Source organism: Vulpes vulpes, chromosome 14, assembly GCF_048418805.1.
Source record: "Vulpes vulpes isolate BD-2025 chromosome 14, VulVul3, whole genome shotgun sequence".
NCBI classification, from domain to species: Eukaryota; Metazoa; Chordata; class Mammalia; order Carnivora; family Canidae; genus Vulpes; species Vulpes vulpes.
In genome coordinates, this window is record NC_132793.1 from 10,633,937 (window position 1) to 10,661,294 (window position 27,358).

General features: G+C 51.1%; 1 protein-coding gene and 1 long non-coding RNA gene across 4 annotated transcripts in view; one reads left to right on the forward strand and one right to left on the reverse strand.

Annotated features, from left to right (window-relative positions):
* Positions 1-2,818: 2,818 nt before the first annotated feature.
* LOC140595338 (uncharacterized) lies at positions 2,819-18,674 on the reverse strand. The gene is made up of 4 exons (XR_011996866.1): positions 18,429-18,674; positions 6,526-6,765; positions 4,989-5,149; positions 2,819-4,616 (listed from the first exon to the last, which is right to left on the reverse strand). It is a non-coding gene; the product is annotated as an uncharacterized lncRNA (long non-coding RNA).
* RIPOR3 (RIPOR family member 3) overlaps positions 4,062-27,358 on the forward strand; it is a 76,726-nt gene continuing 53,429 nt past the window's right edge. Inside the window, exons 1-2 of one of the 3 annotated variants that reach the window (XM_072735577.1) lie at positions 4,300-4,435; positions 17,861-17,986. The gene's annotated coding sequence lies outside the window, so the exon portion shown is untranslated. Of the gene's footprint in view, positions 4,436-17,860; positions 17,987-19,150; positions 19,288-27,358 lie in introns of those variants that run through there. The other 2 variants (XM_026014602.2, XM_072735578.1) reach the window with 2 other exon arrangements.

Below are 27,358 nucleotides of genomic sequence, written 5' to 3' on the forward strand. Positions count from 1 at the left end.
CAGACTGCATGTTAAGCAGGAAGGTATATTTCATCCAATCCTCAGACCATACCACTGAAGCTCTATAGGTATTCCCATTTTACAGACAAAAAAAAAAAAAAAAATAGAGGCCTGGAAAGGTTAAGTGACTTTCCTAAGGTAATACAGCTGGGACAGATAGGCTAGGACCAGACTCTAGGGTCTGTGTGCTTACACAGCTCTACATGATAAGGCATTGAGGATGGTGCCAAGAGGGGCACCGTGCCCAGAGTAGGGGCTCAGAGAGCTCTGGGAGAATGTGCTTCATGGTAGGCTGCCAGCAGGTTAAGGGTTAAGGTATTAACCAAGTGAGAGCCAAGCAAGGTGCTGAGAGAAGCCCCAGGGTAGAGAATTCCCAGCTGAGGGGCTAGGGGAACCAGAAGGACAGGCTGTGCACAGTAAGAGCACTTGGGTTGTTTGTTCAGGCGAGGGAGCAAAACAGGAAAACGGGCAGAGACCAAGGTTCTGCAGGGCATGAAAGCTGCCATTTTGGCCTTAACCTGAGGGCCTGAGAAGGAAGGTTCTCTGGAAAGATCACATAACCTTTCTGTTTACTCATCCTTCCCTGGTGACACCCTTCCTTGGGACATTCCCTTCATTCTCAAAGGTGCTGCCCCACCCAGCACTTACTATCTGGCCTGAAATGAGCATTTGGCACTGTGGGTCTCTGTTTACCCATCTGTCTTCTGCTAGAACATTTCCTCCTTAATCATCTCCATCCCCAAGATGCCCAGCCTGGCCTGTGGGGTGACAGCACCTGCCTTGCTTACACCATGAGGATGCTGTGAGGGGAGCCTGGGTGGAGATGGTAAAAGAGTTTGAAAGTACTGGATATGCCGTACCATTTGGAAGGTGTGTGCTCGTGGAAGCTGGGGCTCATGGAAGTAGGTTCTGGGGCGATGGGTAGTGAGATCTCCCTGCCAGACCACCTCTTTGCCTAGTGTCCCCCAAATGCCAGTAACTCAGGCACCACTGTGACAACTCTGGCCATATTCATCCCCAAGGGCTCTCCTATACTTAAGATTTTTCTGTAAACCGATTTACTTTTTCCCCCGACTTAACTGTAAGAAATCTCAAACCTGCACAGAAGTTGAGTGAAGAGCATCAAGAACACCCATATGTCCCTCCCCTAGATCCACCAATTGTCAACATTTTTGCCACAACTGGCTTTCTCCATTTCTCTCCAGATCTACATGTTAAAAAACAGCATGGGCCTATTTTTATCTGAGTTCATTACAAATATTTAAATAAACTTTAAAATTTAGTCTCATTTTAGATTTACAAAAAAACTGCAAAGAAAGTACAGGGAACTCTTCTATACCCTGCCCCTGACTTCCAGCCATCGTTGACATCCTATGTTACTATGGTACATCTGCCATGATCAATGAACCACTATGAATATGTTATTGTTAACTCTACTCCATGTCCTATTAGGATTTTGTTCATTCTCCCCTTATCTGGTGGACTTACTTTTAAACTTTAAAATATTAGGAACAGGAAAGTATCAATGGAAAAACCATCATCACTTGCCAGACACCGTCATAGCTAGACACTATTGGTTGCTGAGTGATTGAAGCCTGAGGCCTGCTTTCTCTTTGTTAAACAGATTAGTAAATGCTGGAAAGGTGGTCAAATCAGATGGGTATAAAGCTGAGACTTCCTCACAGGCCAAATGGGATTGAAAGAGCAGTGCATCGGGAATAGGAGGGCTTTCCACCGGGAGGTTCAGCATTGTGTTGGGCCCAGTCTGTGCAGCTCCTAAAGTCGCCTTGGGCACTGACCCTGTGTAAGCCCTGGGCACGGTCTCTCTCTGCCACATGTTCTGACAACTGGACACCCCACATCTGAGACAGCGTGGCTCCAAACCTGGAGCTTCCTTCCACGCTGGAGGATGTCACTTGTTTTCTCACTCCCCTAGCTCAGTTCCGGAAGCCAACAGGCATGCGACATGTGAAGGATCCCATCAATAGCACAGGAGGGGCACCTTGCATGGAACACAAGGCTGAGTGCCCATTGTGTTTCTCGTGTCATCAGTGATGGGGAAGCAGACAATCTAAACTGTTCAGTAAGCCCTTTATCTCTGTGAGGCCTGAACTTGTTCATACTCAACCCTGGCAAGCATTTCAAAATGGTTTTCATGTTTTGTAAGTTAGAGTAGGTGACACGGTTTCCTGAAATCAAGTCAGCACTTTTTAAAACTTTCCTTTCTGATATGTATCTACTGTCCTCATTTCCAGGAGACCTAAGCTCCCGACAGAGTCACCAGGACCACTCTCCTGCTCTTGAGGGATTTCATTCTGTGACAAGTCCCTGCTGGCTCAGGGGTCCCACATCTGAGTGGAGGTGATCACACTTGAGTGTCTGTAGAATTTCTGGGTTCTCCCTTCAGCATGACTGTTGATTTCTCAGTGGACATATTGTAGAATTCTTTGAGTTCGTCTAAGCAGGTGCATGCTTGGATGAAAGTTTCTCCACACCTGGGTGCAGAGGAGGAAGCTGCTTGGGACACAGGCAATAGATGAATCCATTTTCATTTTTCAAAATGAAACTATAACAGGGAAGAGCACCATCCTTAAACTGTTTTGCCCCCCTTCTTCCCAGAGGTAATGGCCCAGTTTGGTTTAAATCCTTTAAGACTTTTCAGGCTTGATACGTGTTTCCGTAGTATCTCATTTTTTGTGTGTGTACGAAGCAGGGGGTGGGGGGTTTACACAGTCAGGATTATGACAAATGTATAATCTTGACCCCCTTTTCACTCAGTAATATGTCCTGGGAGACTGACTTCTTCTTCTTCTTCTTCTTTTTTTGGAGACTGACTTCTCTTGTTACCTACCAACTTAGCTCATTCTTGTTAAGCTGCTGCCCACTGAGCCACAGCATTCTGTGTGGTTGTTTTTTGATGGATGTTTACATTATTTTCAATTGTTTCCTATGATAAACTTTCTTTTTTTTTCAAAGCAGACCTGTGTGTGCAAGCCTCCTTGGGCACATGCATAAGTTATGTTCTGGGTAGCGGGCATATATACTCATTTCTGGTTTTCAAAGGTTTTGCCAAATTACCCTTCAGAGTATACACATACACATACACATACTCTGTGTGTTTGTGGGGAGGAGTGTCAGTTACTATCCTTTGGGGCTGCTTATTTCTGGTTTCTTGTCTCCAGTGGCTGTAGGGTGGAAGGGAGCCAAGGAGAGGGAGAGAGAAATTCATCTCTAGGTGTTACAGGCTGGTTGGTTCCATGGAGCCAGGCCTCTCTGCTGTGGTGGTCAATGAGGGCTTTGTTCCTGGGTCCATCCCTGAGCAGAATCTGAAAGCTGCTGTGCCAAGGTGACGAAGGGAGCCCTTCATGTGTCATGCCTAGGCCCCACCCCCTGACTGAGACACATCAAGTCTGTAGGAGTCATACATACAAATGTAGCAGGGGCAGCGGGGGTTGGGGGAAGAGCCTGAAAAAATTAGGTTGGAAATCAAGGAAAAAAGGCAGTAAAAAAAGCTGACCACTAGCTCTAAAGACATAAAGGGAAGATGCCAAGCTAATTCACATCCCAAGAGAAGTGGGAGGTGCAAAGGGGACGATGGGGCTGAAGGAAACCAGGACCACAGGATGGGGTGTGTGGAGCATCAGATCCGGGCAGACAGAGGGGGACACATGGGGGAGAGGGAAGAGAGGAGGAGAAGGAGGAGGAGTGAGGAGAGGACATGAAAGTGGCAAGGTAAGAAGAAGAGGCGGAGGCAGAGGAGAGAGGGCGAGGCTGTGTCCCTGTCTGTTTGTGATTAGCACACAGCCCGGCGCAGAATGGAGTAAACAGAAACTTCCAGGCGTCCCCACACCCCCCTCTGAGGCAAAGCAGAAATCAGATGCTCCGTGATTAATCGTAGAGAGTTCAGGACACAACCACAAGCGCTGTGCGGACTTGAAATTAGCTGCCTTTTCCCGTCCCATTGCCAAGATGGGAGTGGGGGGTGGGACGTGAAGCGGTGGGGGCCCCGCCTGCTGGGGGCCAGCATGGAACTCTCCCTGGCAGAGCTCAGTGACACTGACGGGCAATCGGCCGCGGCCAGAGCAGCAGGCAGCATCCGGGGAGAGCGGGCCGGCCGGTGGGGGGCCCCAAGCAGGCTTCCTGGAACCCCGGCTCCACAGCTGCCTGCGCCCTGACACAGGCCAGATAACAGCCGGGTTGCGCTATCAGAGCCCGGCAGTGCGCTGTCCCCGCCCGTCCCTCGTCTCCGCAAGGAAGACTGGGGGACAGTGGGCTCCTTGGAAGCAACCTCCGGAGAGAGTGGCTAGTCGGGAAGGGCTTCCCGGAGTCTGAGCTCAACTCTTGCAGTGGATGGGAGTCGACTCGGCGCCAGAGGAAGCCAGGCTGCCTGCAGGAAGACGTGTGACCCAGCCTGAATGCCCATACCTGCTAGATGGTGAGTGAGGCTGGCGTGTGGACCAGACGCTAGAGGGAGGTGAGGGGTGAGGAGGACAGCACTTGCTCACGCTCTACCCTGGAACTCCACCAGAGAAGGGAGCCTGAGAGGAGGCAGGATGGGCTTGCTGTGTGGCTTTGGGCAAGTTCTCTCCCCTTCCTGGGCCTCCATCTGTCCATCTCTGAAATTGAGTGGTTGGAATAGTTAATCTTTAAGGAGCTTTTACTATGACTGTGTTTCTTGAGTACCTGCCATATGCCAGGCTCTGTGCTAGGCATTTATGAAGCTCTGATAGTTCATGGATACCCACAAGCCTCCCATGGGGCAAGTATTATTACCCTCCTGGTACACTGAACAGAGGCTCAGAGAAGTCAAGTAACTTGCCCAAGGTCACACAGCTGACCAGTAGCAGAGGTCAGCATCAGATCTTGGTCTTTCTGACTTGACTTGCACTGAATTCTCCACTTCCAGTAGTCTGTATTCTGTTCTATGATTCTGTGATCTCCCCATGAATGAGGGGTCCAGGAGGAGAGAGTGTCAAAGGGAGGATTACCTGTAGGAGGCAGGCAGAGAGGTCAGGACAGAGGCAGCCCCGGGGTGAGCAGCCTTCACCTCTGGACCGGTCGGGGCACACGTCCTGGGCAGGGGCTCCCGACTGGAAAGAAGAGTGCCCGATGCTGTGTGTTGTGTGGGCCACGCTGCTATAGGAGGCTCCTGGGGGTGGGAGAAGAGGGTTAACATCAGGCAGGGGTGGAGAAAGCTGGGCGTGGGACGAGTGGCACATGCCTCCACTAGGTTTTGTTCCAATTTTATTTTGCTTTTCCAAAAATCTGTTTCAAATCATTTTGGGCCCCCACTGCTCCTCTGGACGAAACAGAATTGTGAAACACATACAGAGCTTTCCACACGCCTCCCTTGGGAGGGATCACGTATTAATATTATCAGAGGCTATTTACATATACATCCCCACAGCTGTGGCAGCAGCAGCAGCCAGAGAGATATGATGCAGATCAAGTCAGTGAGTGTCTCCCTAGCACTAAGGAGGAGGATGCCCATTACATCCAAGAGCCTGAGAAAATGAGAGCAGGGCGAGGCAGGTGGGAAATCTCTTGGGGCCAGGCATCTGGGCAGAGTTGGAGATCCCAGCACCCAGATGCAGCCTCCTCTTTTCTCTCCTCTTGGAAAATTCTACCCTGCAGCAGCTCTGTCCTGACTCGGACCTCCCTTCCTTTTGGGGATTGACTCAGGCCCTCTGCCTTGGGCTCAAGTAGAGACCTGAGTGGGGGTCCCGGGCAATACCCCCAGTCCCAGGCACACCAGGATGACTGGTCATCCCACTCACTTATGCTCTTGATTTTTCTTGTAACCTTGAACAAGACACCTCCCCTCTTTAGGCCTCTGTTTCCTCATCTATAAAACGAAGGGATTATTTTAGGAAATCTCTCAAATCTCTTTGCAACTCTAAAATTCTGTGAGTCTGGTTGGAGGGCACTTAAGTTCTCAACAAGCTGAGAGAAGATGAAGGTCTCCCACAAGCCTGCCCCCAGGGAGGGTGCTGGAGGAGGTGGCAGGAAGGTAGGCTTGAAGAAGGGACTGATGACCTGCAGTGCCTTGTTACGGACACTGCGAGCTTCTGAGGAGCTGAATGGATTGCCTTCATGGGGAGTGACTGAACCCAGAGGCGTGCTGGCTGTAAGCCCTTACCTTCTCTGCATCAGCTCAGCACTGCTCCAGGGTCCCCCAGTTCTCTCTAGGGAGCAGGAAAGAGGTGTCCCACATGTGCCCCCAAATTGGGCTCTTGCCCTGCTTGTCCTCCCTTGCAACTCTCAAAGCCCCCGCCCTTTCAGTGCCCGAGCTGCTCTGGGTTCTGGGTAGAGGGAGGGACTAACTTCCACCCCACCTTGTGACCCTCTTGGCCACACAGTCCCTACACAGTGGTGTGCTGGAGCCAGCTTGTACCAGCTCTTGAAAGCCAATGGTCAGATTTTCAGAAATTTGGTGAACTGTTGCTACACAGAGCCACTATTAAAAATTAAATTTCACATACCTGCAATTAAATAAATGGTGTTATAAAGATAACAAGTACTCACTGCTCATTACTTTCCATGTCTGAAAGGACATTTGCTGCTCTGTGGGCTCCTGAGGTTACTTTCGTCCACATTGTCTGTCTGGTGGAAGCTCTGGCAGTGAGCTGTTACACATCTCTTCCCAAGTCCGCATATAGTGGCTTCAGGTTGGTGGCCTGGGAAATCCGCCACAATGGGAGTCGTTACATCGTGGGAACTGGTAACGGTCCAACTCAGGGCTCAGTTTAATGTTGTGCTGATCATCTAGATTGAAGGAAGGAGACAGGAAAAGTTAATGATGCAGAGAGAGTGCCATCTCGCCTCTGTGGCTGTTACATTGTCAATAGCACCAAAATGAAGGCACTTGCTCACTTCGTGGATACACTTCATTGTATCACTTTTGTCTGACTCCTTATACCAAAGAAAATACCAACCAGCCTTGAACTACCCTCACTCATCACTTGCAAGTGTAGGCTGACTACAGACACAAAGGTTGGGGGCAAAATCAACAAACCCCTTCTGTTTGACTCAGTTGAATATATGAAACTTATAAAAGGAGGTACTGCAAATTTTATTTTTATTTGTAAACTATGTGATGCACTTTACTTTAGTACCGTCCATAATAAACCTAAGTGTGGGGGCAACCCTGGTGGCTCAGAGGTTTAGCGCCGCCTTCAGCCCAAGGCATGATCCTGGAGACCTGGGATCGAGTCTCACGTCAGGCTCTCTTCCCTGCATGAAGCCTGCTTCTCCCTCTGCCTGCGTCTCTGCCTCTCTCTCTCTCAATGTGTCTCTCATGAATAAAATAAAATCTAAAAAAAAAAAAACCTAAGTGTGTGTCTATGTGCATGTGCACATGTGTATGTGCACATATTTGCATGTACACACCGTGTGCACATGCATGCACACATGCACACACAGAATGTTATCTTCCCTGGAGCACCAATTGCTAGCCTTTACCAGCATACTACTGGCCCCACAGCACCTTTGCTTGTGCCCAGGGTCTCAGAAATCCTGGCATGGACCATCCTCAGCCCTTACTCAAAGGGAGTCAAACTCCAGGCACAGCCTGGACACAAATACCTCAGCTCCCTCCTCTTGCTTAAAATGTATCAACAGCCCAACTCCTTACTCCTGTTCTGAGCATTGGAAGGGAAGCAGAGACTGGGCTGGGTAGGCGGTGTCGTCTGCACAGGCCACATCTGGGACCCAGTGCAGGCGGCGGCGGCCCTGGACTCCTCACTGCATTCACTGGCTCTGCGTGCAGGGGCATTGCTGGCGATCCATCAGGGGCAGCTCCCTGTTAATTCCATCTGCTTACAGGCTTGCTCCCGCCGTACTTCATTTTCATGTGCAAAGCATGATTCTCTAATAGAAACGGCATCTTGGAACAAGTAGAAGGAACAGCTAAGCCAAACCTATAGGAAAGTTAAGACAATTTTCTATTTTTAGAAACCCTGGGAGCCAGGTGGGCCCTTTCCAGTTCTCCCAAGCCAGCAAGCAGGAGAGGAAAGTATTTCTCATTCCTGAGTTCCGTCTCTTACAGTCGAGGCCGAGGAGGAGGCCCAGGTGGGGACACTGGCTAAGAGAAGCTCAGCTATGATGGCAAGAGTGGAGCCAGGCTCACAGCAATTTTCAAAATAATTTAAAATGGGTTTTATAATTATTTTATTCTGTGCGCTTGGAAGGGCAATCCTGAGTTTTGGTGTCAGTGGCTCCCACTCTAGGCAGCCACGTTAAGTCAGGTGTCTATTCTTCCAGACTATTCACTCATTTTCACACCTTCCTTTTTTTGTAATTTTAATTTTTTTAAATATTTTATTTATTCATTCATGATAGACATAGAGAGAGAGAGAGGCAGAGACACAGGCAGAGGGAGAAGCGGGCTCCATGCAGGGAGCCCAATGTGGGACTCGATCCCGGGACTCCAGGATCGCGCCCTGGGCCAAAGGCAGGTGCTAAACCAGTGAGCCACCCAGGGATCCCCGTAATTTTAGTTTTCAAAAATGGGATTACTCTATAAATCCTATACATTTTATTCTGCATCTTCCTGTTTCCACTTGACAATATATCCTGGGTGTTCATCTGCATGGAGACCTAAAACATTCCTTTCAATGCCTGCCTATCAGAAATCCCAGGAGGCTGGAAGAAGGGACCTATTTTGGTAACCATATCTCTACTTTCTAACCAGGTCTCAAACTTTCCTGACCCCGAAACATACAGGTAGAACCCAGCTGCTTCCACTTCTCAGTAAAAATAAATTCTATTGGCTTTCCCTTCGACATGTATCTGGAAGCTGACGGCTTCCTGTCACCTCCCCTGCCTTCAGCCTGGTCCAATAGCCATTCTCTCTCTCTATTTCTCTCCAATAGCCTGGCTATTATAGTTGTCTCTCCACTGGTGTCTGCTTCTCTTGTGTCTCTGACAGTCTGTTCTCTATCCGGAGCCAGCAGGGTCCTGTTAAAATCAGATCCTGTCCTACCTCTGTTCAGAACACTCTCCTGCCCTCAGTCCTGGGCCCACCTCATCCAGAGGCCAAGTCCTGACCATGCCTGTAAGGCCTTGTAGGTCCTGGACCTCATCTCCCCTGCTCTCCCCCTTGCCACACTGACTGTTCTCAATTGTGCCAGGCACAGTCCTGCCTCAGGACCTTTGTACTTGCTTTCCTCTCTGCCTGGGACACTCATTCTCCAGATCTCCACACAGCTCTTCCCTTACCACTTACCACCATCGAACATACTATATATTTTTCTTTTCTTAGATGTCCCCTACTGGCATAGGAGTTTCCTGAGGGTACATTTTTTTTTTTTTGGCCTATTTTGTGCAGTGTTATATTCCATAGGAGGCACTCAATAAACTTGTAGAAATACCTGCTTTGCTATGTTGAGTGACAAGACCTTCTGGGAGAACCAGGAATTAGGGTCTCCAGGAATGTGGCTAGAGAGCCACATACTACATTTCACTTTTGAATACCACATTTTAATAGCCTCTGTCAACTCACACTGTGGGTGTTCATTTGCATAACAATCAGAGTCACTGTAGCCATACATCATCAGATGCACTGTCAAACAACCCAGGCACAGATTCTGGACTCCTCACATGGCTCCTGCACTCACCTGTCTCATCTGTCTCAGGTTTTGAGGGCCCTGTAAACAACATCATCTCCCACATCTGATTTCAGATACACTGGGAGTCAGAGAGGTTATGGGGACTTTGTTTTTTTTAAGATTTTATTTATTCATGAGAGATGCAGAGAGAGAGAGAGAGGCAGAGACACAGGCAGAGGGAGAAGCAGGCTCCATGCAGGGAGCCCGATGTGGGACTCGATCCTGGGACTCCAGGATCACGCCCTGGGTCGAAGGCAGACACTCAACCACTGAGCTACCCAGGCATCCTGGGGACTCTGCTATAGGATTCTGTTGTGGCCAGGTGGCTGCTACTGTGTTGTCCCTTGAACTGAACCCGCCACCCCTGCTCCACCCTGCTCCTCTGAGGAGAATGCCCAGCACTGCCTTCCAAATGAGTAAGGGAAGGGGAAGACCCTACAGATGGGAGCATGTGGAGGGCATACATGTGCCCTCCAAATGCACCACTGGATGCCCCCTTCCCCTTCACCAGGGACCAGACAGTCCTATGCCTGATTAATAGCAGACGGAATGGCCAAAGGCCTTGTGCACTTGCCCGGAAACCTCCATTATATCCCTGGTCTCCAAATCCTAGTCAAGAAAGCCTTCCTCCATACTCAAAAAAATCAGTCTTAGGTGGAAATGAATGAATCATAACCTCTTTAGGACACAGTGAAAGAGGCTCCTGAACTGCCCTGCCCTATTCACCCTTCCACCCAGCAGTCTAACTATATTTATAAAATAAAACCCCCCATATAGCCACCACCCAGACTGGGAATTAGAACTTTGACAATAATCTATACCTACTTACATGTTCTTTCCCACCATAGTAGCTAAGATCTTGAATTTTGCATTAATCTTTTTATGGCTTTTTATTTATTCTTAGTTTTTTTTGAGGGGGGGAGGGGAGAGGGAGAGAGAATCTCAAGTGAGCTCCATGCACAGCACAGAGCCTGACACCGGGCTCTATCCCCGGACCCTGAGATCATGACCTGAGACAAAATCAAGAGCTGGATGCTTAACCGATGTGAGCCTTTCCATGGCTTTTTACAAAACCGTGGTAAAAGATACATAAAACTTACCATTTTACCCATTTTTCAAGTATACAATTTGGTGACATCAAGTACATTCTCAATGTCATATAACCATCTTCACCATCCATTTACAGAACTGTCATCATTCTGACTTCCCTTATTTTAAACAAAATAGTGTCACTTATATATTTATGCCCAAACAATAGATTACGGACTTTTGCTTTTCTTTTTGAACTTTATAAAAAGATATACTGTTGTCTTGTGCCACTGTTTTCATAAACCAGATTTTCAAAATTTGTCACTACAATTTATCCACGTGGTTGCCCCTGGCTCCTTGCCTCTTCATTTCCCACCGCTGTATGCTATCACGTGGCATACCATGACTGGTTTCCCTTGTCTACCGGCAACTGGGTTGTTTCCCACCGTGTGCCTGCTATCAGAAGAGGGTACTGCTCTGAGCATCCTTGCACCTGTCCCAGGGCACACATATTGGCACGTGTCTCACGGGTATACCCAGATGCAGAACTGCTGGGCTGCAGGGAATATGAAATGATGCACCCAACTATTTTCCACTGTGGCTCTGCCAAGTCACATGCGCCCTCGACCATGTGGCATTTGTCTGATGGCTTACTTTTTGCCACTTGAATGAGTGGAATTTCCCCTGGATCTCGACCACCACCACCACGGACAGGCTTGGTGGCTATTAACTGTGTATCTCCAGGTCTAAGAATAGCCAAAAGCCTTGAATGGACCGCAGGTTTGTGATGTCCACCATCTTTGTGGTAGAGCCGCTCCTGAAGGGAAGGGAGCCTGAAAGCAACACTACAGGAAGGAAAATGTGGAGAAGGGATTCGAGACCTTACCCTTCCCTCCACCTGCCTTTACTTATTCTGGCACTTTTTTTTTTTTTTTAAGATTTTATTTGAGAAAGGGAAAGAACACGAGTGAGGGGGAGGGCCAGACCCACCACTGAGTCCCCGATGTGGGACTCGATCCTAGGACCCTGGGATCATGACCTGAACAGAAGGCAAATGCCCAACCCACTGAGCCACCCGGGGGGCGCCTATTTAGTCTGGTTCTCATCATGTGTGGGACATGGAATGAGGAGGATAGGGACAAATCCTCACTCAGGACTGTACTATTGCTCACTCTACCTGTATTGCTGTTAATCCATTCAACCTCTCAGATCCCACAAATGGAGGTGCCCTCATAGGCCCCACTTCACAGATATGGAAACTGAGGAGCAGAGAGGTTAAGTGACTTTTTTTTTTTTTTTTTAAGATTTTATGTATTTATTTGAGAGAGCGAGAGAGACCATTTGTGAGGTGGGAGACGCAGAGGCAGGAGGAGAAAATCTGAAGCAAACTCCACACTGAGCACTGAGCTGAACACGGGGCTGGATCCCACCACCACGAGATCATGACCTGAGCCAAAACCAAGAGCTGGATGCTTAACTTAACTGACTGAGCCACCCAGGTGCCCTGAGAGGTTAAGTAATTTGCCTAAAATCCCACAGGCAGTAAATGGTGGATGGGTTTGAATCCGGTTTGTCTGGCTTCCTCCACAGGTTATGCCACTCTTTGCAGAGCCTGGAAGCGAAATGGCACAACTTCTTCAATCCTACAGACTTGGATTCATGTCCTAGATCCCCTACTACCATGCTGTGTGACTCTGGGCAAGTTACTTCAGCCTCTCTGCACCTCTAAAATTGCAAGAGCTCTCTTTTCTAGAAGTTTCATTAGATATTATTTCTTATGCCTTACTGCTTCTTGTTGGGTTGTATGCCTATTCCTCAAATTTTCCTGGAATATGCTTATTGGCTTATACCTGCCAGGGATCATCCCTGGGGCTGAGAGATGAATTTCCCCCAAACCAGTGTCTGTGGATCAGGGAAGGCACAGGGTATCCCAAAGCCAATGGCTGTTTCTAGGAGGGAAGTGGTGCTGGGCAACGAGAGAGCAAAATGTCCATCCCAGGCTCAGCTGCTTTAGGTCACTGACCTCTGTGACCATACTATTGCAAAAAAGGCCAACCTGGCTGAGTGGTACCTCCACAGGCTGCCTCTGGCCTCGCCTGTGTGAGGTGGATGGCTATGCACAGGCAGTTGCACACAGCATGTCTGGAATACCTATTCCAAAGGGTAATTCCCAGGGATAAAGCGTGTTTATACTTTTTTGGGGGAAAAATTCCATTTCTGTTGCCAATTAGTTCTGCTTGAGAACAGCTTTTCTCAACACCAACACATTGGCCGCCCAGCCTTGAGTTCTGTTGATTAGCTCCAAAGTGGGGAAAAAAGTAATTTCTTTCTTTCCTTCCTCCACCCCCAACCGTGAAACCCGGCTGTTCGTGATGAAAGGGGTCCTGTGGATCGTTTAGTTTTCCTTGTCATGACTCCAGGAAAGGCTATAAAAATAATCAGTGGGCCCCGCTGGCCGTAATTGACTGTAGAGAGAAGTTGGCTACCACAGCGTCTGAGTTATCAGAATCTGTTGCAGACGCAGGAGGTTTCAGTCAAGCTCCTCTGATTACACCTGCTCCCCCCGGGGCCAGTGAGGGCCAGGAAGTGCTGGAGGTTGTCTGTGAGCTTCTCTTCTTTCCCAGGTTCTGGGGAGTTCCTGGCGGAGGGACCCCGGCCAGAGGGAGAAGCTGGGAGGCCTTGCTGCAGGGTGGTTCTGACATGCTCTGCCTGCATCAAGCCCCAGCTCCATCGTGTATAGCCATGAGCCTTGCACCAGGGACTTGACCTCTGGGGGCCTCTGTTTCCTCATTTTAAAGTGATGATAATGGTCCCTCCTCCTGGGACTGATGTAGGATCAAATGAGTTAATGCACGTGGGAGAGGCTCAAATCCTTCATAAATGTCAGCTTTTATTACTCAAAACCCTCCCGCTCTTCCCCCCTTGACACCTGAGTCGTATGTGGTTGTGCCAAAGTACCTCAACCTAGTCCCCTGCTGATGGACGTGAGGTTGGTTCCAATCTTTTGTGACAGCAAATAATGCTGTACTGAATAGCCTGTGGCTCTGTGTGCCCGGCCCTCTCCTAAGGTATGTGACCCCCACGATAACCTTGGCTCTGGACTTTCCTTCCTGGGGCCTGGAGAATGAGAGATGTGCGGGTGAAGGGCCAGCCCTGGCCTGGCATGCAGACAGGCCTGTGGGAAGGCGGGGTCAGGCCCTCCCAAGCCAGGCAGGACAGATTCCTCCCGTGTCCCTCAGGGGAGTAAGGCGCCAAGCGGTGAGTTTCAAAAGATTGGGGCTGGGGCCATCCGGCTCCCAGGTTCCTCGCACATGCCCTGAGGTGGTCTGGAGAAAGGGGATCTATGCCATGCAGGTTTGGCCCATCCTCTGTCATGCTCTTCCTCCAAGAAACCTCCTGGGGATCTGGACTCCAACAACCTTGGCTGTCTCTGCACGTATTTAGCACCAATGGTATCTAGCACCCTTTTGGGAGCAAAATGTGCGGTGACTGAGAATCTTAGATGTGAAAGGCAGCTGGATTTGGTCCTAATTTCTTAATATGCCCATCCATATAACCCCCTTCCCTTCTGTGTCCTCCTTTGTTTAGGAGAGATAATGATCCTAGGGATGGCAACAACTCAGGAAGGTCTTGGAGGTCGCAGTGATTGTTTACCTGCTTGTAACACTAAGGAGTGTCTGACGCTATGTCAGCCATGGGAAATATAAGCCTGTGTTAGCAACGCCTTGGTTTGGGAGGGCCTGGCTCTCACCACACTGGGTTGTGGGTCCTTGCAGGCAGAATGTCTCATCTGGAAGCAGAGTACAAAGGGAATCTAAACTCACTGTGTGGCCTTGAGCAAGTCGGGCCTTGGCCCTCTGAACGGAGTTTTCTATCAAAAATGGGGTTCTGATGACATTACCTAACGGACGTGTCGCGACGACTGAGAGGCAAAGCACACAATGCTCAGCAGTGCTAACAGTTGTAAACAGCCTTCCAGAAACCGGCACGGCATTGTGCACACTGTTGGCGCTTAGTGAATACAAATGAACTGAGCAACAGGGTCAAGTCTGCTTGTTATAAAGTGGGGTCTGGGAGAGGCATAGTTAGAGGGACTCATTTCTCATGTTGCTGACCCCGTCAGAACAAAGGGAAGAGCCCAATAGGACCGTACCTGCAGTTGTGACATCTGTTATTCTTAACTCTGTGAGCTGAAGGACCAGGCATCAGGCATCATCACCCCCATTTTACAAACCAGAATCCAGGCCCCAGAGAAAGGGGAGCTTCACTGGCTCCCCACGACATGCACACAGCAGTACTCACTTGTCCTGTCTCTCTGTGCAGTGGTCTTCACCCTGACCCTCAGCCTCACACAGGAAATGGACCTCGGGGGCAAGATACAGTGTCCCTCTGTGGCCGGAGCCCTTGTACATTTCTGACATTTTTGTGTCCTGGGACAAAGGGTGAACAAACTCACATGAACTGTTCTTGTTTCCTGGTGGAAAAATACTCCTGACCCGGGGTGGGGGATCTTTGCTATCACACTGTGCTGTGATGTGTGGTTCTGCCTGTATTCTGCCCCTCTCTGCCCTACCCTAACGATTTAGCGGCAGCGATTATAGCAAATCTAGATCGTGCAAATCCAGGGATAGCCTTAGAAACTGTTGGTGGGTACTGAACGGGCCAGGGGGCTTCCTGCATCACAGCTGCTGGCCCTGGGTGCCAGTCTTGGATGCTGTTGGACTCGCCCTCAGTTGCTCAGTAGGCGAACAAATGAATCAGCAGATATTCGCTTCCTTCACATAACCTTTTTCCTCCTATAAGGACACCAGTCATTGGATTTAGGGCCCCCAACCCCGTGTGACCTCATTTTAACCAGTTATGTCAGTAAAGACTATTTCCAAATAAGGTCACGTTCCAAGTCTCTGGGTAGGCTTGGATTTTTCAGGGGCCACCATACCTACTAAACAGCAGCTATCACTAATGCGCCGCTTACTGCAGTCTGTGCAGCACAGCTGATGTGCTGGGCACTTTCCTGTGCTCCTTTCATTCCCTCCCCCCTTAGCCCTCTCTACAACCTTGTGAAATGAGTTCTAGGATCATCTCTGTTTGAGGCCAGAGAGGTGAACTGACTTACTCGAGGTCACACAGCTGGTAAATAGCAAAGCTGGGAGGAAACCTCTCCTCTCTGACTGTACAGCTGGCAGGGTTCTGAGACCCTCCAATCCCATTCCAAGGGCTTGGAGTCATTGTACTTTCTCTCCCAGAATCCCAGCCATGCGAACTATGCTGTCTCCTGGCCCACACCTCTCTCCACTCTCTCCAGACACATCTTCCCCAAAGAGGCTATAAAAAGGCTGGGGCGAGTGGGGTTGGATCTTGTCTTCACAAGGGCAAACATGATGTTGTGTTGTCTGGGATCACTGGTGCCCAGCTCTCCTGTGGGTGGGAAGCACGCGACCCTCACATATGTAAGAGCATGCCAGACGCATATATTTCATCCTTGACAGCTGGTACCATTTTAGGAGCCTTGACTTGGGCTTACAAATTGAAAAATGGTCCATTAACGTGTAATTTCTTTGTCATCAAAACATTGCTGTTGAATGCTTACAAAGGGATTCACTTGGTCGGGTCCACAAACCCCGACTTCTTGGCCCAGGCCTGGCAAAGGCCTTTGCAGGCAGGATGAAGCTGTTTCTCTGACAGCAGAGAGCAGGGGCCTGGTGGGGCCGGAACAGGGCCTGACAGAGACAAACGAGTATGTTGCCAGATGATGTATGGCAGTTTACCTTTTAACACGCCTGTGTCGCAGCCATGGAAAGAACTTGCTTCGGCTAATGGGAGATGTATGCAATCAGGAGTCTCTCAAAGCCACAAGCTCAGAGGCATGAGGAAGGATTGTATTGGGGCTTTGGGGCCAGGAAATAGCTGCTCTGTCAGCACAGAGAGGCAGGAGCCTTTTCCTAGCCAGTAAGCAAGTTGGAAGCCCCTGGGCAGTTCAGGGGCTCCCCAAGAACAAAGCCGGCCTGCAGAACTTTGCCCCCTGGGGGGGGGGGGTGTTAGCAGTTGGGAGAGTGGCTAGCCAAGTGTGTAGGAGCCAGCCACACCACAGAGAGCACTGCCCCAAAGCCAGACTGCCTGGGTTCAAATCCTGCCTCCCCCACAAACTAGCCAGGCCTTAGACAGCCCCTCTGTAAAATAGGGATTATAACAGAACCTACTTTGGGGGCTTCTGGTGATTTCCTGAGCTAATGGCACAGAAAGAGTTCTCATGAACGTTATGATGATACGGTGTAGCACTGATGGGGTACAGAGAAGAGCCAAAGTCAGGACAAGAGAGAAGCTGTGCTGTGCCTTCTGGCTGTGGGTCTAGCGGCAGCTCCTAACTGGCTGCACGCACACCATGCAGGAGCCTCCTCCCAGTCCCTGCCCCTCAGGGCAATTGGGAGACCAGTGCCAATGTTGGCTGTCACCCTGCTTGGCCAGAATCCAAAAAGTGGGATTAGCTTGATTGGGGAGGATCCATGAGGAGAGCTGGGGTTACCACAAACCACTACCTCCCTTACAGGTGAGCTGCCCAGGGGCTAGCAACCACTCTACATGCCTGTGGACATCAAAGGTCTGATTCACATCCCCAGCTCAGAAGCAAAAGAAGGACAGACAAGGGCTGTGTGGTCCCCATGGCCCTTCTGCCTAAGTGGCTCCAACCCCAAATGAGATGACGGGGTAGATGCACTGGTGTGCATCTCTGGGCCCTCAAAACTGGGGTGATAGTTCAGAGGTTGGCAGCACAGTGGGTCCAGCTCAGGTTTGGGGATCACACAGACCTAGGACAGGGAGGGCTGGACGTGCATCCAAGCCAAAAATCTGTTCTGACTTGGAATCAGGCATCGTTACATGTGAAGGCTGAAGCCTGACCCCTCCACTCTATCCCTGTCTCCCCCAGGACTGACTGCTCAGGAGCCGTGGCCAGCTCATGGTACTCATGCCAGCTGGCTGTGGCTCTCCCACGAGGGTCAGTTTCTAGAGCTCTCAGATGCTGTGGCTGTTGGCTCGCTTGTCTCCATGGCACCAAGCCTGGCCAGCTTTTGGGCAACAGTGGCCCCGTGGGGAACGTATAATCCATGAAGAACGGATAGCAGAACCTAGCGTAGGGATGGCGGGGTGGAGAGCAGAGCATGCCTTTGGGCACCCTGACCGTGCGCAGGCAGCTCTGAGCATTGGTCCTTTGTTTTAATTTTTAGGTAATCTCTACACCCAATATGGGGCTCGAATTTATGATCCCGGGATCAAGAGCTGCATGCTCCACTGACTGAGCCAGCCAGACGCCGCTGAGCACTGGTCCTTTAGAGCCTTAGGAGAAAGTCCAGGTGATGAGGTGAGGGTGGAGGTGGTGGTAGTGGGGGGGTTCCAGCTGGGCGCCTGGCCTTGTGGCAGCTACCCAGTGAGGGCTCTTTACAGCTTCACCCTGCCCTGCCTCCGCCCTCCCGCACCCGCACCCCGGGAGCGGGGCAGGGGGGTGGAGGTGGGGGGGTGGGCTTCACTTCCTGATTCTCTAACCCTCCTGCTCCAGCCAGCTGTCCCATTCACATTCATTCGTATGTCCCTTTTCTCGGTCCTCGCAATGACCCCGTAAGGTGGGGGTACAGCTACTATGCGCCCCTTTTTTTGAGATCACGGAACACACACAAATGTGAAGCAGCTGGTTCAGGGGCACAGAGCTGACGAGGGGGCTGGAGCAGTCACCCAGCGCTGAGTAACACATGGCCCCATCACTCAGCGCCTGAAAACAACACCTGTCCAAGATCTTACGGTTTCTGCAGGTCAGGGTGCGGGCGTGGTGGCCGGGCCCTCGGCGTCAGGCTGTCACAGGCGCGCCCAGGTGTCCGGGGGCAGCGGGGGTTCCGCTCGCCTCAAGGGGCAGGGGCAGAAGGGGCTTCCCAGGTGGCGCGGGCAGGGGTCCCTTCTCCTCGGGGAGGGAGGGGGCGTCCCGGGGCCCCCAGCACCGGGCCCTCTCCCTCGTGGCCGCTTGCCTTGTCAAAGCGACGCAGCCCGGACGGCGCATGCGTGTGCATGCGTGCGCATGCGTGTGGACATACGTGTGGACGTGCGCGCGCGGGCGGGGGGTGCACGTATGTGCGTGCGTGCGCGGTGCAGGCGTGTGTGCGCAGGCGCGTGGGCAGGCACCTGCGTGCGCAGGTGGGCAGGAGCCAGCGGCCAATGGCAGAGGTGGCGGCGCGTCCCTTTGGGCCCCTTGCGTGGCTTTCTCCCAGTGGCAGGCAGGCCGTGGGGCCCGCTCACGCTGAAGGGGAGCGCGAAGGCCCGGCGGGCGGCCCCCTGTGCACCCGGCCCCCGGACACGGGCCACCTGTCGGCCGCCACTCAGCATCGAATGGCGCCCTCGCCTGCTGGGGGGGGCCGGGAGCCCCCGGGGAGACCCCTCGCGCTTCGGACAGGTGCGGTGCCGCCCCGGAAGCTGCACGCTGGTGGCCGGGCCGCAGGCGGCATCTTTACCCACCATCACGTGCCTCTGCAGGAAAAAGAAGGAAATGCCTTTTCATTGTTTCCTGTAACTGAGCTGGGATTGCTCACAAACCCAGGGCGACGAGGAGGAACACGAGATTTCGTCCGATCTGGCCAATTTAATCCGATCCAGTGCTGTAGGTCTTCAGGTAATGTTCAGTCTCAGATTTCCTTCTGCTCCATCCCCAGCCCCCCCCCCCCCAAGGTGGCGTGGGGTCCGGAGCCCCCCGGAGGCTCCCGGGTGGATGGGGAGGACGCGGGGCGTCCAGCCACGTCCATGGCCCGGGACCACTGCTGGCCTTTCTGGCGCTGGCGGCTGGCGGCTGGAGGAACACGTGCTCTGGGCCCGGAGCCCTGCCTGGCTGACTTGTCTGTCTCTTCCTTGGCTCAGAGCCCTCAACTCCGCTGCATCTGGCCCCCGCTGGGGCTGTCCACCATCCTCACACAGTGTCCCCTAGGAAAAGGGATGTCCCTTAGGTGGAAGACCCTGTGGAGCCCGGAAAAGTGCAACACTGGGCAAGGCTTCCTTCCTTCCATCCAACCTGAGGCATTTGCATGGTCACCCCAACTTAAACTGGTGAGCGGTGATCTCAATCCAGCTTACTCCTTGAGCCTCCAGAGGGTCAGTGCAAATCCCTGCCTTCCTGGCTGGCTCTGCTTGTACTAAACAAACGAATGAAATAAATAAATAACAAAATAGAAGTAGCTGATACTTAGAAAACACCTGAATCTACACTAAGCATCTCACGCACTAACTCGTTCAACACTCGTAGCAACTCTGTGAGGAAGTACTGAGTCCCATTTTACAGATGAGGAGACTGAGGCACAGAGACGTGACATACCTGGCTCCCAGTCACAGAACTCTTAAGTAGCAGAGCTGGGATTTGAACCCAGGTAGCTCTTGGGTCCCTACTTTGCACCAGCACCCTCTTGTATGCCCCTTTGCTTTCTGGGCTGGAGCCAAGAGAGGGATAGAGGGATGTCCTCTCTTCTATGCATGTGGTCCTTCTGCCAAAGATAGCAGGCCTGGGGGCACGGGTGAAGGGAGACCTCTATTTTCTTGACAGTGTGGGAAAGTGCTATGCTTTTGCTATGTTTGTTGGCATCTAAAGGACTTTTATTTTTTATTTATTTATTTTTTAAAGATTTTATTTATCTATTTTTGAGAGGCACACACACACACACACACAGAGAGAGAGAGAGAGAGAGAAGCAGAGACACAGGCAGAGGGAGAAGCAGGCTCCATGCACCGGGAGCCCGACGTGGGATTCGATCCCGGGTCTCCAGGATCGCGCCCTGGGCCAAAGGCAGGCGCCAAACCGCTGCGCCACCCAGGGATCCCCCCTCAAGGACTTTTAAAAAATGTTTTCTCACAGTGGTGACTTTTAAGTCCGCTGTCTTGTGGCAAAATCTGCTTTGACTACGAGGAACTGAACATCGCCACCATCCTGCCTTTCGTTCCTCTGTGTGAATGCACGTCTTTCCCAGGCAGATGGATATCTGAGGACCAAGGGGAAGGACTGTTTACCTGAAGAGGCAAAGAGGAAAGCACAGTCGTGTTTTTCAAACCATTACTTGTTACGGAAATGATCGCACACTTAATTAGAGCTGTGGTGAATGTGCTGAAGGAGAAACATTCAGAGCAGTGAGTGTATAACAATGGTCTCAGTCTGTTCAGGTGCTGTGACAAAGCGCCATGGCCTCGGGGGGCTGAGCCTCTGTCACTGCTCAGTCCCTGTCTGCAGACTCTGGGACCTGGGTAGAGGGTCAGCCTCCGACTGCCCTCCCTGGGGAAGAAAAATCAATCCCTCCCCTCTGAAAGGATAAAGCAGACAGATCTTCAGAGGGTGGCCAGGCATGCTGACAAGGGACGGTCTCCAACTAGGGTGGCTGAGAGGGAGGGTCATGACCTCTATGGCTGAATGATGCAGAAATCCCGAGGTTGCTTGCTCTCAATCTCTCTTCTCTATCCTCTTTCCTTCCTGCCCTGGTCTAAGCCGATCTAAATGAGAAAACCACGAGTGCTAATACTATAACTACCATGGACTACGTCCGGCAAATGTTAGAATATTGAATTCTCAGAACTGGCCCGGCACAGTGGGTGGTATTATCATCCGCATTTTATAGAAAGCTGGGACTCAGAGAGGTGAAGCAACTTGTCCAGGATGACACAGCAAGAATTTGGCAGACTGGGCTTTGTCCCCTGGTCTATCCCACATCAAAGCCTTCCCTATGCTCCAGTTGCTGCTGGGCCTTTCAGGTTCCCGAATGGGGGTGGGAGGTGGGGGGGGGGGGTGAGGAGAATTTGCCCCAGAAAAAAACTTCAAGAGCCAGACTCCAGAAATGCTCAGAGCTGTTAGTTCCCTGTGCTGGTCCCTGCCTGTCCCTCACTGCAGAGGAGTCGGGCCAGGAAGCTGAGCTGTGTGATGATATGTGAAAACTTACGGCAGAAGCCCATTCCGAAATGTTCTAGGACAGGCAGGAAAGGTTCCTCCGGGGACAAGGTGGAGAGGTTCCAGTCCATTTAACTGTAGGAGACAGGGTGGGGCGGAGGGACGCTAATGTTGCTAGTTGATGGTTAATGTTCTCTCCCAAGGGTATTTATGATTGATGCCCACATTTTTAAACAAAATTCAGCCAAGCTAGATTCAGTACGTCAGGAAGCTAAGGAGAAAGCATTCATGAAAACTACATTTTGAAGGGGATAAAAAGATATTCCAGACAACTCGCCCCCTTTTAGGCTCTACTTGTCAAAAGAGAGGCTATCTTACCACAGGGACCCCTCAGCAGGTGTCTCCCAGGTCTCTGCATTCTAGGCCTCTTGCCTTGGCTGGATCACATGGAAACAAAAACAAAGGCCCAAATGTTCTCACTGTCACACTAGCCAAACCCTTTTTTGGTCTTTAATTTGGGGCCTGTGAAGAAGAAAGAATCTGTGCATTAGGACTCCGTGAGTTATAAGTGGTGAAAGCCCAATTCATGCTGCTTAAGCAAAAAAGAAAAAAAAAAAAAAAAAGAATGCTTTGGCTCCTACAACTCAAAAATTTAGAATTAGGTTTAGTGTCAGGTATGGCTGGATCCAGTCAGGTGGGAGGGAGTAGAGGATCGTAGGGCTGATTTTCAGTGACCTGGCCTGGCGCAGATCTCCTTGGCTGAACCCGTCGTGGTGGCAAGAAGGATGTGGCGGTTTGAATGGGCCTTAACGGTGGGCAGTGCAAAGTGGTAAGGGAGTGCTCACCATGAGAAGCCCGTGGCACTATTAGAATAAAGGTCAAATCAACAGAGAGATCTTCTTAAGTTTTGTATGATCCTATGAGACCTTAGGACTCTGAGCCATTTCAAGCTTTGAGGAACCTTACAGAGCACCTGGGTTGGGGGTGGCAACTACGTGACGCCAAATATACCATCTTTCCCACCCTTCAGTTTGTGGAGGACATGGCTAATCCACCTCAATGCCGTTTCCTAGTGAGCCCAAACACGGCCTCAGAATCTCAACGCCACGCCAGAAGCAACCTGTGTCCACCGTTGGTGTTAGAACATGAGCCAAGGCCTATCTGCAAGTTCTCTTCTCAGCCCACGGAGATAAGAAAACAGAAGCTCTGAGGGTTGGTTCCCCAGTGGCATGTAGGAACTCGGTGACCAGCCCTCCTGACTCGGGCAGCCGCCTTTCCTGTGGCATTCTCCTGCTTCTAGCACAGAGACAAGGTCTGTCCCTTAGTGGAGATTTCCACTGCAGACAGCTGCTGAACATGAAAAACAAACAGACGTGAGGTCAGAGGAAAGCCAGAGAGCTTAGCCGCTGACCTCTCTTGCTGAGCGCTGTCTGGAGCTGAGTGCGGCCCTGGGGCAGCTGGGTAGGGTGAGGCGCAGGGAACCCACTAGTCAAACCGCAGGTCCATCCACAGACATCTCAGTGGGCTTTTGCATGGTCTACCTTAAATGTGGTAAAACTGGGAAACATGCCCTCCTAGGCTCACATTCTCAAATGGGGGTGATGCTGAAGGTACCCCTTTTGGGGTTGGGTGCGGGGTTGTCTTGGAGGGGAAGACAAAGCCTGGCCAGCAGGCTAGGGAAGCCAGGAAGCAGGGAGAAAGCCCCAACAAGCTATCACTCACCCAACTCCGCTACATCCAATCGGAGGAGGAAGAGGTGCCCCAAACAACCTGATGATTTGACTGGAGGAAGGTAAGGGGTGTCCTGACCCCGAGGAGCCTTTTGCGACGTATATGATATACGGACCTAATAATTGTAGTGGGCTGACATGGGGCTGGCAGTGTGCCTCTCACAAAGCCAAGAGCTTTGCACATGTTATCTTAATTCAGATTCACAGGACAGTTATTCCCCAGGAACAGATAGGACCAGAGGCTTGGAACAGAGCTACCCATGGCCACACTTGAGTAAGGGTGGAGCTGGACTCGAGGCCAGGTCCGCCTGACCCCAGTTCTGACTGAGCTGCCTCCATGGGCTGGTGGCTATCGTGAAAAGGAACAGAACAGAGTGTGTGAGTCATTTGAGAACCTTTCCGTAGATCGTTCCCAACAGCAGCTTCATGCAAGGTGCTGGGTGGGAACAGAGAGGCACGTGGGGTTCCTGCCCTCAGCTCATTCCCAGAAACAATGGGGTGTGCACTTGGGAGATTGTCACCGTGGAGCCTGAGTAGCATAAATGAATGTCGTGACTGTCACGACTCCCTCTGTTGAGCTCATGGCCCAAAGACAGGTGCAGTCGACAGTCTGCAAACTTCTGGGCTAAGACAAGCCCCCCAGCCCAATGTACAGGTGAGAAAACTGAACCTCAAAAAGGATTGAATGCCCCCCCCCCCCAGGCACAGCCAGTGAAGAGGGGGGTGAGAACTCCAGTCAATACCGGGTCTTGGTGTAGCTGAGTACTCTGGGGATCCATGAAAACCGGTAGGAACCTCCTGGAGGAAGTGACGGGGCATCTGAGAGGAGGATCCTGGGTGGACCCTGGAGGGGGAACCACCCATGGGTGCTGGGCCTCGATGCATACAGCAGTTCCCCCAGGGCCAGGACAACACCTATGACGTCCATCATGTGGGCTTAAACTGAGGCCTGGTGACTCCCTGGCCCTTGAGAAGCACCCGATTTCACAGATGTGGCCAATGATCATTGGTTCTTTCCTTTTGGAAATTTAATTTCTCTGGCTCTCCCCTTCTTCGGGGGGGTCTGGTCCTCATCAAGGCAGCCCTGTCTGATGACAAAAGCAGATGCTCCCAGGTGGGCTGGACACACCCACGCCTCCGGTGGGTGGGACAGAGGCCGGAGGGAGACTTGAGTCTGTGGCTGATTCTCTTCCTCATCAGCCTTCAGGCTCTGTCTGAGGGAGGCTCTGGAGGGGCCGCTGATGGCAGAACCAGCTGGAGGGGAAATGCGAGGGCAGATGTGGCCACTGCCAAAGCCTGAGTCGCTGGAGCTTCGCTGCGGTGACTCAGAAATGGTGCCACCCTCCGAGCCATGGGACACCGACCAGGCCCAGGGCGGGCACTCACTGCTAGGCCCCTCGGCCTCGATGAGCCTCAGCTTGTCTCGGCAGTACCTTTAGCCCTGGTTGCTCCCTATCCCCTGAATGCCGCTTGTCCCCAGGGCTGGCTAACCCCCTGTGGCCAACAGCTGGGCTGCAGAGGCCCACGGGAAACGGAAGACCTAGGTCTGCCCCAGCCCCAGCCTGCTCCTTCTCTCCCAGGCTCCGGACCTGCCCTCAGCCTCAGGAGTTCCTGGCTTCACCCTTTGTCCAGGACCTTCAGAGAGATTCTGGTAACAGTAGTTCTGAGGCTGAGAAGGGGTCGTTGTGAGGACAGCATGTCCCTGCAGCAAAGTTCTAACCTTCTCGCCCCTCCTCCCAGGGCTTCAGACCAGAGAAGGGGAACTTGCGTCACTTGGGATGCGCGGGGACACTGCTTTGAATCCTAAACTCTGCCAAAGCGCTTCTGCCTGCTTTGGTGTGGTCTGTTGGGTTCTGTGTTGCACATCTAACTCTTGACGGTTTCAGGTAAAAATGGGACATGTTAGGAGGTTATAGAGATGTTCCTTTTGGTCATAAAAAAATAAAAAACAGAAAACCTAACAAAAGTAATTTGAAGAAAGATTTTTTTGGCTCGTGTAATGGAAAAGTCAGTGGTAGGGTAGGTTTCAGATAAAGTTTGATCCAGCCACTCAGTGCTTTCACTGGGATCCAGAGTGCCGTAGCACCTACCCCTTTTCTACATACATCTGTGTGCTTATGCCCCTGGAATGGCCACCCCAACCCCAAATATCCACAGTCTTTCAGCTCAAGTATCTGTTCCAACTGGAACGCTCTTCCATTGTCTCTTGGTTCATATTCCTGTGGGAGGGAATCTGATGTCCAGATTCATCCTTTTGAGTCAAGCACCAGAAGTCTTGTTTCTGGCCAGTGAGTGAATGTTCTCTCCAGGGTCCAGTGTCCAACGCTTGTTCAGATATCGGCGGCCAGACCACAAGGATCACATGTCTGTTCCACCTCAATAGAGGCAGGGTATCTGACAAGGGGTCATGGACCAGGCAGCCCGAAACCTCCCAGAGAAGTGGGGACAACCCTTGCAAATTCCTCCCTGGACTGGAGGCTATCCGAAGAGTGTTATTTTGTTCTTAATTAATAACTTCAGGAAAACTTTAAGTTTGGTTCTGGTTAGCATTTTTTGCCTCGCTATTTCCTGAGGCTCCGTTTCTGGTTCATTCAGGAGGAGACATTGTTACTCAGGCTCTGCTATGTGTCTCCACTGTCAGCGAGTCCGGGTTACTCTCCGAGGGCCGCTGACAGGCAGCAAGGTGGCTTCTCCAAACAAATCTGCATGATTTTATTTTCATACCAGGAAAGAGGTTTGATCTTCAAAACAATGCACTCACGTCATCGATTAAGCTGGAAGAACTTGTTTGGCCAAATTTAGCACCCACAAGAAGGTCAGAGAACAAATTTAGAACTGAACTCTGAACCTTGAGGGCCAGTCTGGTGCTGCTAACTCTGCCTGCCATGTTGCCTTGGGTTGGTTTCCTTCCGAATCCACAGAATTCTTACAGCACGACGTGGGCTTGGAGAGTAAGCCCTGGCACCTAGGCCTGTCTCTACTGCTTCTAAGCCGTGTGACTCTGGGAATGCGTTTGACCTCTCTGAGCCTTTGTTTCATTATCTTTTAAAGAATGGAGGTGTGGGGGGCGGTGGTTAATAAAAACATCTACCTTAAGTAGATTGGCCAAGACTTTTTTGTTCTGGTAAAATATAGAGAACGTAAAATTCACCACTTTATGTGTTTTTAAGTGTATGGTTCTGTGGCATTCGGCACATTCACGTTGCTGTGCAACCATCACCACCATCCACCTCCAGAACTTTGTCATTTCCCCCAACGGAAACTCTGTCCCCATTTACCACTAACTCCTCAATCCCCCTCCCTGGCTCCCACCTTTCTACTTACTTTCTTTTTTTAAGATTGATTGATTGATTGATTTTTTTTTTATTTTTAAATTTATTTATTTATTTATGATAGTCACAGAAAGAGAGAGGCAGAGACACAGGCAGAGGGAGAAGAAGGCTCCATGCAGCGGGAGCCCGACGTGAGATTCGATCCCGGGTCTCCAGGATCGTGCCCTGGGCCAAAGGCAGGCGCCAAACCGCTGCGCCACCCAGGGATCCCTGATTGATTGATTTATAAGAGAGAGAGGGCGCGTGCACTTGTGCACACATGCGTGAGAGCACAGGCGTGCGAGCAGGGGAAGGGGCAGAGGGAGAGGGAGAGAGAGAATCTCAGGCACGCTCCCTGCTCAGCGCTGAACCTGACAAGAGGCTTGATCTCATGACCCTGAGATCACAACTTGAGCCGAAACCAAGAGTCAGACACCTAACTGACTGAACCACGCAGGCGCCCCCCTTCTCCCCCACCGCCGCCATCCTATTTTCTGTCTCTATGACTTTGACTGCTCTAGGGACCCCATACAGGAGGAATCATACAGCATGTGTCCTTTTATGACGGGCCTATTTCACTTTGCATTATGGCCTCAAGGTGTATTCATGTTGTAGCCTGTATCAGAACTCCCTTTTTAAGGCAGAACAGTATTCCATTGTGCAGATAGACCACATCTTGTTTATCTGTTCATCTGTTGATGGACACTTGGGTTGCTCCACCTTTGGGCTATTGTGAGTAATGCTGCTGTGAACATGGGTGTATAAATATCTGTTCAAGTCTGGGTA